The sequence below is a fragment of the Propithecus coquereli genome, unplaced genomic scaffold, assembly GCF_000956105.1.
Source record: "Propithecus coquereli isolate 6110/MARCELLA unplaced genomic scaffold, Pcoq_1.0 Scaffold388, whole genome shotgun sequence".
Classification (NCBI taxonomy): Eukaryota; Metazoa; Chordata; class Mammalia; order Primates; family Indriidae; genus Propithecus; species Propithecus coquereli.
The window spans coordinates 1,550,833-1,562,355 of record NW_012149596.1 but is presented as its reverse complement, the minus strand read 5'-3'; the positions used below and the strand labels follow the sequence as shown (position 1 = coordinate 1,562,355).

The 11,523-nt window shown below is 37.5% G+C and overlaps 1 pseudogene; it reads right to left on the bottom strand.

Annotated features, from left to right (window-relative positions):
• Positions 1–6,656: 6,656 nt before the first annotated feature.
• On the bottom strand, positions 6,657–7,271 carry LOC105816793 (annotated as a pseudogene).
• Positions 7,272–11,523: the final 4,252 nt, after the last annotated feature.

The window sequence follows — 11,523 nt, the reverse complement described above, 5'->3', positions numbered from 1 at the left end:
TCCAGTTTTCTTAATCTTTCTTGACTTAATCAATAACATCTTTCCATTTATTTTTAAATTTACTTGTTTATCAGTTGTATTCTATATCCTTTAAATATTTTATTTCTTCCTCTCAAAGTTCACCTAATTTCTTTCAGTACTTCAGCCAACAATCCATCCTTTTTTTAATTTAAAGTGCTAATTGGTGATTAATTTAACCAGGAATTACTTCTTATCAATGGCATTTTGAAACTTAATAAATTTAAGCACATTGATTGGTTAATCTCTAATTTCCAAGAACAAATTGAATTGCTATCTTACTTGTACAAGTATGTATGTATGTGTAAATATACACATGTATATGTACACACATACATATATATTCATAAATAAATTCTTTTTTATTTCAGGATATTATGGTAGTACAAACATTTTGGTTACATGTTATGACTTTGCCTCACCCAAGCCAGGATTGGAGGCATGCCCTTCCCCCATACAATGCTCACCGCATCCATTAGTTGTGAGTTTACCCACTCCCACCCTCCAACCCCCAATGAATATTACTACCACGTGAGCATGTTAGTGTTGATCAGTTTCACTATCGAGTTTTGAGAGTTCTATGTACATTCTTACAGTAGTCCTTCGTCAGATACATGGTTTGTAAATATTTTCTCTGAGTATGTGGCTTGTCCTTCCATTTGCTTAACAGTTGTTTGTAGAGCAACTCTCTTCTAACTATTTGAAAATATACAATAATTTGTTGCCAATTATGGTCATCCTACAGTGCTATAGAACACTAGAAATTATTTGTCCTATCTAGGTGTACTTATGTATCTGTTAACCAACCTTTGGCTATCCTCCCCTCCTTCCTACCCTTCCCTGCCTCTAGCAACCACTGTTCTACTCTCTACTTCTCTGAGATCAACTTTTTTAGCTTCCACATATGAATGAGAACATATAGTATCTATCTTTCTGTGCCTAGCTTATTTCACTTAGCATAATGTCCTCCAGGTTCATCCATTGTTGCAAATGACATAATTTCCCTCTTTTTAAAGGCTGAATAGTACTCCACTGTGAATATGTACCACATATTCTTTATCTGTTCATCTGTTGATGGAAGTTTAGGTTGATTCCATAACTTGGCTGTTGTGTAAAATGTTGCAATAAACATGAGAGTGCAGCTGTCTCTTCAACATACTGATTTCACACCTTTTGGATATATACCCAGAAGTAGGAATGCTGGATCACATGGTAATTCTGTTTTTACTTTTTTTGAGGAATCTCCTGTTTTCCATAATGGCTGTATATTAATTTGCATTCCCTCAACAGAGTGCAAGTGCTCTGCTTTTTCCACATTCTTGCCAATACTTGTTTTTTAAATCTTTATGATAGCCATTCTGATAGGTATGAGGTGATATCTCACTGTGGTTTTAATTTGTATTTCCCTAATGATTAGTGATGTTGAGCATTTTTTCATATATCTGTTGGCCATTTGTCTTCTTTCAAGAAATGTCTATTTGCCCATTTTTTAATTGGGTTTTCTTGCTGTTGAGTTGTTTAAGTTCCTTATATATTTTGGATATTAACCCCAAATCAGATGTATGGCTTGCAAATATTTTTGCCGTTTCTATAGGTTGCCTCTTCACTCTGTTAATTGTTTCCTTTGCTATGCAGAAGTTTTAGAAAAAATTTATTTGTAAAAGTGTATGGGGTACAAATAAAATTTTGTTACACGGATATATTATGTAGTGGTGAAGTCAGAGCTTTTAGGTTATCTATCACTTGAATAACATAAGTTGTACTGATTAAGTAATTTCTCATCATCTACCCCCTTTTTACCCGCCCACCCTTCCAAGTCTCCATTGTCTATCATTCCACATTCTATGTCCATGTGTACACATTATTCAGTTCCCACTTATAAGTGAGAACATGCAGTATTTGTCTTTCTGTGTCTGAGTTGTTTCATTTAAGATAATGGTCTCCAGTTCTAACCATGTTGCTGCAAAAGACATGATTTTATTTTTTATGGCTGAATAGTATTCCATTGTGTATACATTACCACATTTCCTTTATACAATCATCCGTTGATAGACACTTAGGTTGATTCCATATTGTTGCTGTTGTCAATAGTGCTGTGATAAACATATGAGGTCAGGTATCTTTTTGATATCGTTATTTATTTTCCTTTGTGTAGTTACCTAATAGCAGGATTGCTGAATCAAATGGTAGCTCTATTTTTAGTTCTTTGAGAAATCTCTATAATGTTTTCCATAGAGATTATACGCATTTACATTTCTACCAACACTATATAGGTGTTCCCTTTTCTCTGCATCCTCACCAACATGTTACTTTTTGTCTTTTTAATCATATCCATTCTTCCAGCAATCTCATTACTGGGCATCTACCCACAGGAAAAAAAGACATTCTATAAAATAAACATCTGCACTCGAATGTTTATAGCAGCACAGTTCACAATTGCAAAGATGTGGAAACAACCCAAGTGCCGATCAATACATGAGTGGATTAATAAAATGTGGTATATGTATACCATGAAGTACTACTTAGCCACAAAAAACAATGGTGATCTAGCACCTCTTATATTATCCTGGATAGACCTGGAGCCCATTCTACTAAGTGAAGTATCACAAGAATGGAAAAACAAGTACCACATGTACTCACCATCAAATTGGTATTAACTGATCAACACTTATGTGCACATATAGTAGTAACGTTCATCGGGTGTCGGGCAGGTGGGAGGGGGAGGAGGGGATGGGTATATTCACACCTAATGGGTGCGGTGTGCACTGTCTAGGGGACGGACATGCTTGTAGCTCTGACTCAGGTGGAACAAAGCCAATATATGTAACCTAAACATTTGTACCCCTGTAATATTCTGAAATTTTAAAAAAATCATATCCATTCTGACTAGTGTAAGATGGTATGTTATTGTGGTTCTAATTTGCATTTCATCTGACAGGGGAATAATATACAAAATTTACAAGGAACTCAAATAACAGAAAAATCCTAAATAATCCCATTAAAAAGTAGGCAAAGGACACGAATAGGCATTTTTCAAGAGATTACATCCAAATGGCCAATATGCAGAAGCTTTTAGTTTGATGTAATCCCATTTGCCTACTTTTGTTTCTGTTTCTTGAGCTTTTGGGGTCAAATCCAAAAAATCATTGCCCAGATCAGTGTCACGTAGTTTTTCTCCTGTTTTCTTTTTTTTTTTTTAAGTTTTTTTTTCCTTTTCAATGATTATTTATTTTTATTTATTTATTTTTTAAATTCAAGATATTATGGGGGTACAAACATTTTGGTAGTTTTAATTTCTCTAGTCTATTCTTTTGATCTGTGTATCCATCCCTTCACCAATACCACACTGTCTTCATTACTGCAACTTTAAAGTGAGTCTTAAAATCAGGTAGTATTATTTCTCCTACTTTATTCTACTTTTTCAAGATTAGCTATTCTTGTTCCTTTTCCTTTCCATATAAATTTTAGAATAATCTTTTTGTATCTCTAAAAATTATCTTGGTAGGATTTTGAATGGAATTGAGTTAAACCTATAGATCAATTTGGGAGAATTGACATCTTTACTATGTTGAGTCTTCCAATCCGTGAACACAGTATGTCTCTCCGTTTATTTAGATCTTCTTTCGCTTATTTAATCAACATTTTCAGCACACAGATCTTATACATATGTAGTGGTCTGCTCAGGCTGCCATAACAAAGTATGACAGACTGGGTGGCTTAAACAACAGAAATTTGTTTTGTCACAGTTCTGGAGGCTAGACATCCAAGATCAAGGTGCCATCGGGGTTGGTTTCTGGTAAGGCCTCTCTTCCTGGCTTGCTGACAGCTGTCTTTTGTAGTACTGTATAAATGACACATACATTTTTATGAATTCAACAAGCAGATGGGCTTTTTTTTTTTGAGACAGGGTCTCAGTCTGTTGCCTGGGCTGGAGTACAGTGGTGTCATCATAGCTCACTGCAAACTCAAATTTCTGGGCTCAAATGTTCCTCCCACCTCAGATTCCCAAGTAGCTGGGACAACAGGTGTGGGCTACCATGCCCAGCTAATTTTTCTATTTTTTTGTAGAGATGGGGGTCTCGCTATGTTGTTCCGTCTGGTCTCTAACTCCTGGCCTCAAGCGATCCTCCCATGTTGGCCTCCCAAAGTGCTAGGATTACAGGCATGACCCACAACATGCCCAGCCTGTTCTATTGTTTTTTAGTAAAGTGTTTGTATGTGTCAGTTGCATACAGTTGGTTGATGGTGTTGTTTAGTTCTGTATTCTTGCTGATTTTCTTTCTACTGGTTCTATCAGTTATTGAGAAAGGAGTATTGAAGTGTACAATTACTGTTGCAAAGTTGCCTATTTCTCATGTCACGTATCAATTTTTGCTTCATGCATTATATTTTGAAGCTCTGTTAGGTATATATACTTTTAGGAGTGTTTGTCTTTTGGTTAATTTATTCTTTTATCCTTATGTCATGTCAGTCATTATCCCAGATGATTTTTTTTTTTTTTTTGCTCTGAGGTCTACTTTGGCTGTTATTAATATGGTCACTCCAGTTTTCCTTTGATTAGTATTTCAATGATACATTTTTTCCATTTCTTCTTTTATCCTACGTATATTATTATATTTGATGTATGTTCTTTTAGACAGCATATAGCTGAGTATATTAATCTGCTTGGGCTGTTAAAAGAAAGTACCACCGACTGGGTGGCTTGAACAACAAAAATTTATTTATTTTTTATTTTTTATTTTTTTACTGTTTTTAAGACAATTTATCAGATCAGAGTCCCTCATTCAGAAGCCAGTGAGACATCAGGACAGCAGAAAGGAAGGTGGGATGGAGTAGGCCCTGTGAGGCACCAAAGAGAAAGCAATAGCCTCAGTTAAGAAATTTCATTTTATTCTAATAAAGACTAATGCATGCCTGATAATCTAGTGATAATTCATAAGTTTAGTGGTTCACAATATTTTTAGAAAACACATAATATTAACATTCAAATAAGGCATTATATAAGGTTTTATAAAGAATGAAATATTTACTGTAATCCTTTAAAAAAGCCTTGGTCCATTTTGAAAGATCAACAGTAAATTTTTGAAAAATCAAAGGAAAAGGAAAATAAGTTTTTTTCCTCCAGGATACATAAGAACTATTTGCTGGCATTTGTATGTGCCTGGAATAAAATGGGCCAAATTTTCAAAGACAGTTAATAACAGCATGTACAGGGCTTGTTTCATTTGATTTAGCACCAAGTAAGAGTAAATATCCTATGGAAGACATAGGTTTTTCTTCCATCTCTCATATTGCCTACTTCTCCTCCAGGTCACAGTACACAAGCATGCATCCTTGTTGCCCCACTAAGGAATCGAAAATGATGTATATTTATAAATGGCTGCTCACATGACACTTGCCAGCAGAGTTCTTTCTCCCTAAGACAGGGTGACAGTAAAAGCTAGTAGATACCAATTCTTTGGGAATAAAGAACTGCTTCAGGAAACTCAGTTACTCTCCTGGTCCTTGTTACCCTATCATATACATTCTTTTTATTGCTACACCTGTTTACTAATTATGATTGCTATTTATGCCAAGGGAATATTCCCCAGGCATGCCTGATCTCTTTCTATTTCCTAAAGACAAAGTATGCTCATTTTACATAGTGCCATGGGTTTTCTCTTTTCTTTTCTTTTCTTCTTCCCTTCCCTCCTTCCTTCCTTTTCTTTCACTGAATCTTAGATTTATCAAGGCAGAACATGTTTGGATCAAAGAGAAAAACTGGCAAGGAGATCCTGAAACACGCATTTCTTAACCTGAGTTACATCTAAAAACAAGACTTTAATTACATTTTCTGTTGAAAATTCATTCAACTTTGGTGCTTATCCAAGATTTTGTAATGTCAATTTCTGACATAAATCATATCCCTCAATACATACATATTTTGAAAAGAAAACAAGTCATCTTAAAGTAATATTTTCCTGTATGGTAATTTATACATTTCATTTTTATAGCAAATTGAAATTCTGAGTAAACTGAAGGTATGTTTAACAACAAAATGCAGCATGCCTTGCTTATACATTTATTTGTATCTTGCAACAGATCTGTAAATCCATCTGCTTTTTTTCTGGAGTTTTATAGATATGGTATCTCATGAAACCACGTTCCACCATGTTATAAATGTCTTTTTTGGCATCAATTTATGCAAAAACCTTTGAAGAGATGTTTTCCCCAAATGACAGATAATTTTTTAAACTTTTCCAGAAAAATATGGAAATTTTATCAACGATTTATTCTGACTGAACAAAAGGTTATTTACTACCAATTGCTCTTTTAATTTTGCTCCAACAGATGTTATAAAACTTTAGACATCTCTGATATTTTTGAATTGCACACCCATAGAAGATAACTAGATAAAACACACTAGATGATTTCAAAAAAATTAATCTTAGTATCTGACTCATTTGGCACATCCTTAGTATCCAGTATAAAATCAGTAGAAATAAAAGTAACATAATTTTAAAAGAATATTCATACAAGCTGGAGTCTTAAGAAAAGAAGCTTCTAAATGCAAGGACAAGGAAGTTTTGTTCATCTTACTAGTTATATGCATTTCTTCTCACGGAGTAACTGAGGCTTTCTGGTTTGTCTGTGGAACTTTAGTTTGTAGGAAAGAGTATACCTGGGGCCAAATCTTGTTGGTTTCTGTTCCAGAGAATGTTTCCAGCACCCCTTTCTTTCTGGTAATATTCCAGGACTGGCTTCGTTTGGGCTTCATAAGCCTTCAGTCTCTTGATAACCGTCTGTGGTCGGTCATCCTCACGCTGAATGAGAGGCTCCCCCGTCACATCGTCAATGCCCACAGTTTGGGGAGGGTCGAATTCCATGTTGTAGACTCGGCCACTGGCTGGAGGAATCCAGCGAGCAGTGAGACGTTGTTTAATGACCTCAAAGGGCACATTCAGGTTAATCACTGTGTCTATCTGATAAGCTTTATCTAGGGCTTCCGCCTGTGGAAGTGTCCTTGGAAAATCATCGAACAGCCAGCTATATTGGGCGAGATTTTTCAGCTCATGAAGGGCCAGCCGAGTCATGACATCGTCTGGGATGAGTTTCCCTTGGTCAATGAAAGCCTTGGCTAACACACCAGTTTCTGTGCCCCGCAGCATGTTGTCTCGGAGCAGGTCCCCGCTGGAGAGGTGCTTCAGCTCGAAGTGTTGGGTGATGCGCGACGACACAGTGCCCTTGCCCGAGCCCAGGGCCTGCATGATGACTGCGCGCAGGAGCCGCGCGTGGACGCTCCCATGGCCGCAGACAGGCCCACGCCGCGTGACAGTGCAGCTTCGGCCTGGCCTGCGCGCTCACCCGCTCCACAGCCCCGGGTCGGCGGGTTGGCGCGCTGCTAGCAGGCTGCGGCTGCTGTGTCCAGGCCTATTTTCTTTTAGTTCTGGGGGCTGGGAAGTCCCAGATCAAGGTGCCAGCTGATTTGACTTCTGGTAAGGGCACTCTTTCTGGCTTGCAGATGCCCATTTTCTTGCTGTGTCCTCACATAGCCTTTCCTCTGCTCATGCATGGAGAGAGAAAGAGAGCTCTGATACCTCTTCCTGTTCTTATATGTACACCAGTTCTGTTGGGTTAGGGTCCTACCCCTATGACCTCATTTAACCTTAAGTACCTCCATAAAGGCCCTGTCTTCAAATATAATGACATTGGGGGTAGGGCTTCAACATATGACTTTGAGTGGGGGAGGGACACAATTCAGTCAATAACAGTTGGATAATATTAATCCATTTTGAAAATTTCTTTCAATTGGTATGTTCAGTCCATTTACATGTAATGTAATTATTGATAGTCTTGGATTTAGGTCTACCATTTTATTGTGTGGTTTCTGTTTTTTTTTCCTTTTTTGTTCCTCTTTTTCTGCCACCTTTTGGGTTATTTGTACATTTTTTGGTATTACATTTTCATTTATCTGTTGCGTTTTGACTATATTTACATAGATTTTTGGTGGTTTTCCTACAGATTATCATATACATTTAACTTTACATAATATGCTTAGAATCAATATTTTACCTCTTTAAGTGGAGTGTGTGAACTTTACCATATTAGAAGTCACTTTACCCTCTCTCCCCTTTATGTTTTTGTTGTCTTATGTATTACTTCTACATACATTGAAAACCCCACTAGACAATGTTATAATTTTTCTTCCAGCTGTCAAACATATTTTAAAGAACTCAAAAGGAGAAGGATAATCTATTATATTACATTATATTTACCTAGGTTTTTACCACTTCAGTTGTTTTTCCCTCATTGTTGACAATCCAATCCAGGTTTTCCTTCTGGTTATCAATTGCCTGTCATGAAGAATTACCATTAGCAGTTGTTTCACCACAAGTCTGCTGGCAACACATTCTTAGTTTTCCTTCATTGAGAATGTCTTTATTTCACCTTCATTGCTGAAGGAAATTTTCACTGCATATAGACTTCTCAGTGGACTGTTGCTTTCTTCTGGAACTTTAACCATGTTGTTCCACTTCCTCCTGCACTCCATGGTTTCTGATGAGAAATCCACAGTCACTTGAATAGTTGTTCCCCTGTAAGTAATTCGTTGTTTTTCCCTTGTCCTTAGTTTTCAGCAGTTTGATGATGATGTGTCTGTGTCTGGATTTTTTTGGGTTTATCCTGTTTGGGTCTTACTGAACGTCCTGAACCTACAGCTTTTGTCTTTTGCTGTATTTGGGAAGTGTTCAGGAATTATTTCCTCAAATATTTTTCTGTACTGTGCCCTTTATTCTCTCCTTCTGGAACTCTGATAACATGAATTTTGGACCTTTTGGTATTGTACCACAGGTCCCAGAATCTCTGTTCATATTTTTGATTGTTTTTTTTCGGATTGGATAATTCCTATTGATTTACCTTAAAGTTACTCTTTTCTGTTATCTTTCTTGTGTTATTGCGTCCATCCAGTGGGAGTTTATTTCAGTTATTATCTTTTTCAATTTTAAAATTTCCATTTGGTTCTTATTTATATTATATCTTGTTTCTTTGGCGAGACTTTCTATTTTTCTGTTGGTTCCCAGAGTGTTTGCCCTTACTTCTTGGGATATTTTTATAATAGCTGCTTTAAAGACTTTCTCAAACATTTGCAACATCTGTGTCATCTCAGAGTTGGTGTCTGTTGATTCTCATGTGAGTTGAGATTTTACTTGTTTTTTGTGTACCATGTAATTTTGGATCATGTCCTGGACATTTCGAATATGATGTTATGAAGCTCTGGGTTATGTTTAAATCCTATGGAGAATGTTGATGTTTTTGTTTGTGATAGGCAATCAACCCAGTTGCATTCAGGCTGCAAGTTCTAATCAGCCTTCTGTGGTTTATAGTTTCAGTGTCAGTTCAGTTTTCAAAGCTATGCCGTGCTATTCAGACCTATCCTGTCTGTGTGCCACTCTATGGCCATTCTGGGATTCAGGTAGTGGTTTGTTCCTTAGTTCAGTTCTCAAAGTGTTTGCTTTTCTTTTTAGGATTAGATCCACACATGCACTTCTTCTTTTATTTCTTTTTTTTTTTTTTGAGACAGAGTCTCACTCTGTTGCCTGGGGCTAGAGTGCTGTGGCATCAGCGTAGTTCACAGCAACCTCAAACGCCTGGGCTCGGGATCCTCTTGCCTCAGCCTCCCGAGTAGCTGGGACTACAGACATGTGCCACCATGCCCGGCTAATTTTTTCTCTATATTTTTAGTTGTTCAGCTAATTTCTTTCTATTTTTAGTAGAGATGGGTCTCGCTCTTGCTCAGGCTTGTCTCGAACTCCTGACCTCGAGCTATCCTCCCGCCTCTGCCTCCCAGAGTGCTAGGATTACAGGCGTGAGCCACCTCACCTGGCCCTTCACACATGCGCTACTTGAGGGTGAGCCGAAGAGTGGATAAATGATTTTATGGGGTTGCTTTCCTGAACTACTCCTCTCCATGATTTCCTGTGTACTTTCTGGTTCCCTGTGGCCCTCCTTTTCCATCCTCCTGACAGAAAACTGAGATGTTACTTACCCTGCTGTGCTGCACACTTCCCCCAACTGTGCCCAGGAGTGCTGTTTACCACTCTTCAATCCAGTTCTACCGGGCTGCTTCTTGAGCTCTCCATCTGTGTCCCAGTGCTCTCTTCTTGGTTTGATGCTGCCTTGATCCTGGACCAGGGGATACCAGAGAAAAAGTGGCAAACTCACAGTCTGTTTGGTGATATTTCACATTCTGGCCTTTTCCCCTAATCTATCTTCTTCCTTTCTTGCTTTTCAGAATCATCAAACACGTCCAAGTTTTATACCTGCATTCAGTGGGAGAGACAGGGTAGAATGTGCTTACTCCACCTTGCTCAGAACCAGATGCCCCAGCATTGTAGTGCACTGTGTGTTCCAGCTGTCTAGCACCAACCACATGCAACTGCACCAAGCCCGTCTGTAACTTCAGCTGCTTCTTACCACCAACATTGTGGGCCTTTGACAAACTGTACTTGCCATATGGCTCAGCTGTCAGATTTGGCGAGCAATGGGAGGCTGGACTCTGTGCTCATGTATTTTTTTTAAATTCTAGTTCCATTGGGGCATGTGTCTGATCCCAAGCATTTTTCTCTTTTGCTCTTATAAAAGAAATAGAATTTTTCTCACTGCAAATGGAACAGTTGCACCCTATAAAAATCCAGGCTAGTCAGGAACATAAAAAGGATTTGAATATAAAAAGGCACAATTGATTAAATCACCTTCTGGAGAGGATAGGTCTCATCATCTTAAACAGTTTGGTAAATGTCCCTAGGGATGTGTGTCTCTTATTCTCTCTCTTTCCACCCCTACCTGTGATTCCCTTTCTCTTCCTTATATATTTATATCTTATTAGTCATTTTTCTGCTCTTCCCATTGTTCTTGCCTCTTTCCTGATGTTCTGAGATTCATTCTTCTATTATGTCCTTTGTGTTTGAAGAACTTCCTATAGACATTTTCTTAAGACATTTTCTTAAGTTCTGCCAGAGACAAATTCTTTTAGATTTCCTTCACCTGAGAAGGTCTTGATTCCCCCTACATTCCTGAAGGGTAATTTTGCCAGATATAGAATTTATGGTTGACAGTTCTTTTCTGTCAGTGCTCAAAAAGTGTTATGCTGCTTCTTTCTAGCCTCTGTGGTCTCTGCTGTGATTCAAATTGTTTTTTTTTTTTTCCCTATAGGTGATACATTGTTTTTCTCTGGCTGTTTTCAGGATTATTTTTCTTTTTCTTTAGTTTTAAGAAGTTTAATTTTGACATGTCTTGGTATGAATTCTTTGGGTCTATCCTATTATGGGTTTGCTCAGCTTCTCGAATCTGTAGGTTTACGTTTTTTGCCAAATTCAAGAAGTTTTCAGCCATTATTTCTTTGACTACTCTTTTAGCCACATTTTCTTTTTCTTCCTCTCCTTATGGGATGTCAATGACATGAATTTGGATCTTTTATTATAGTCCCATGGGTCCCTGAGATTGTGTTCATTTTTTTTTTTTTTTTTT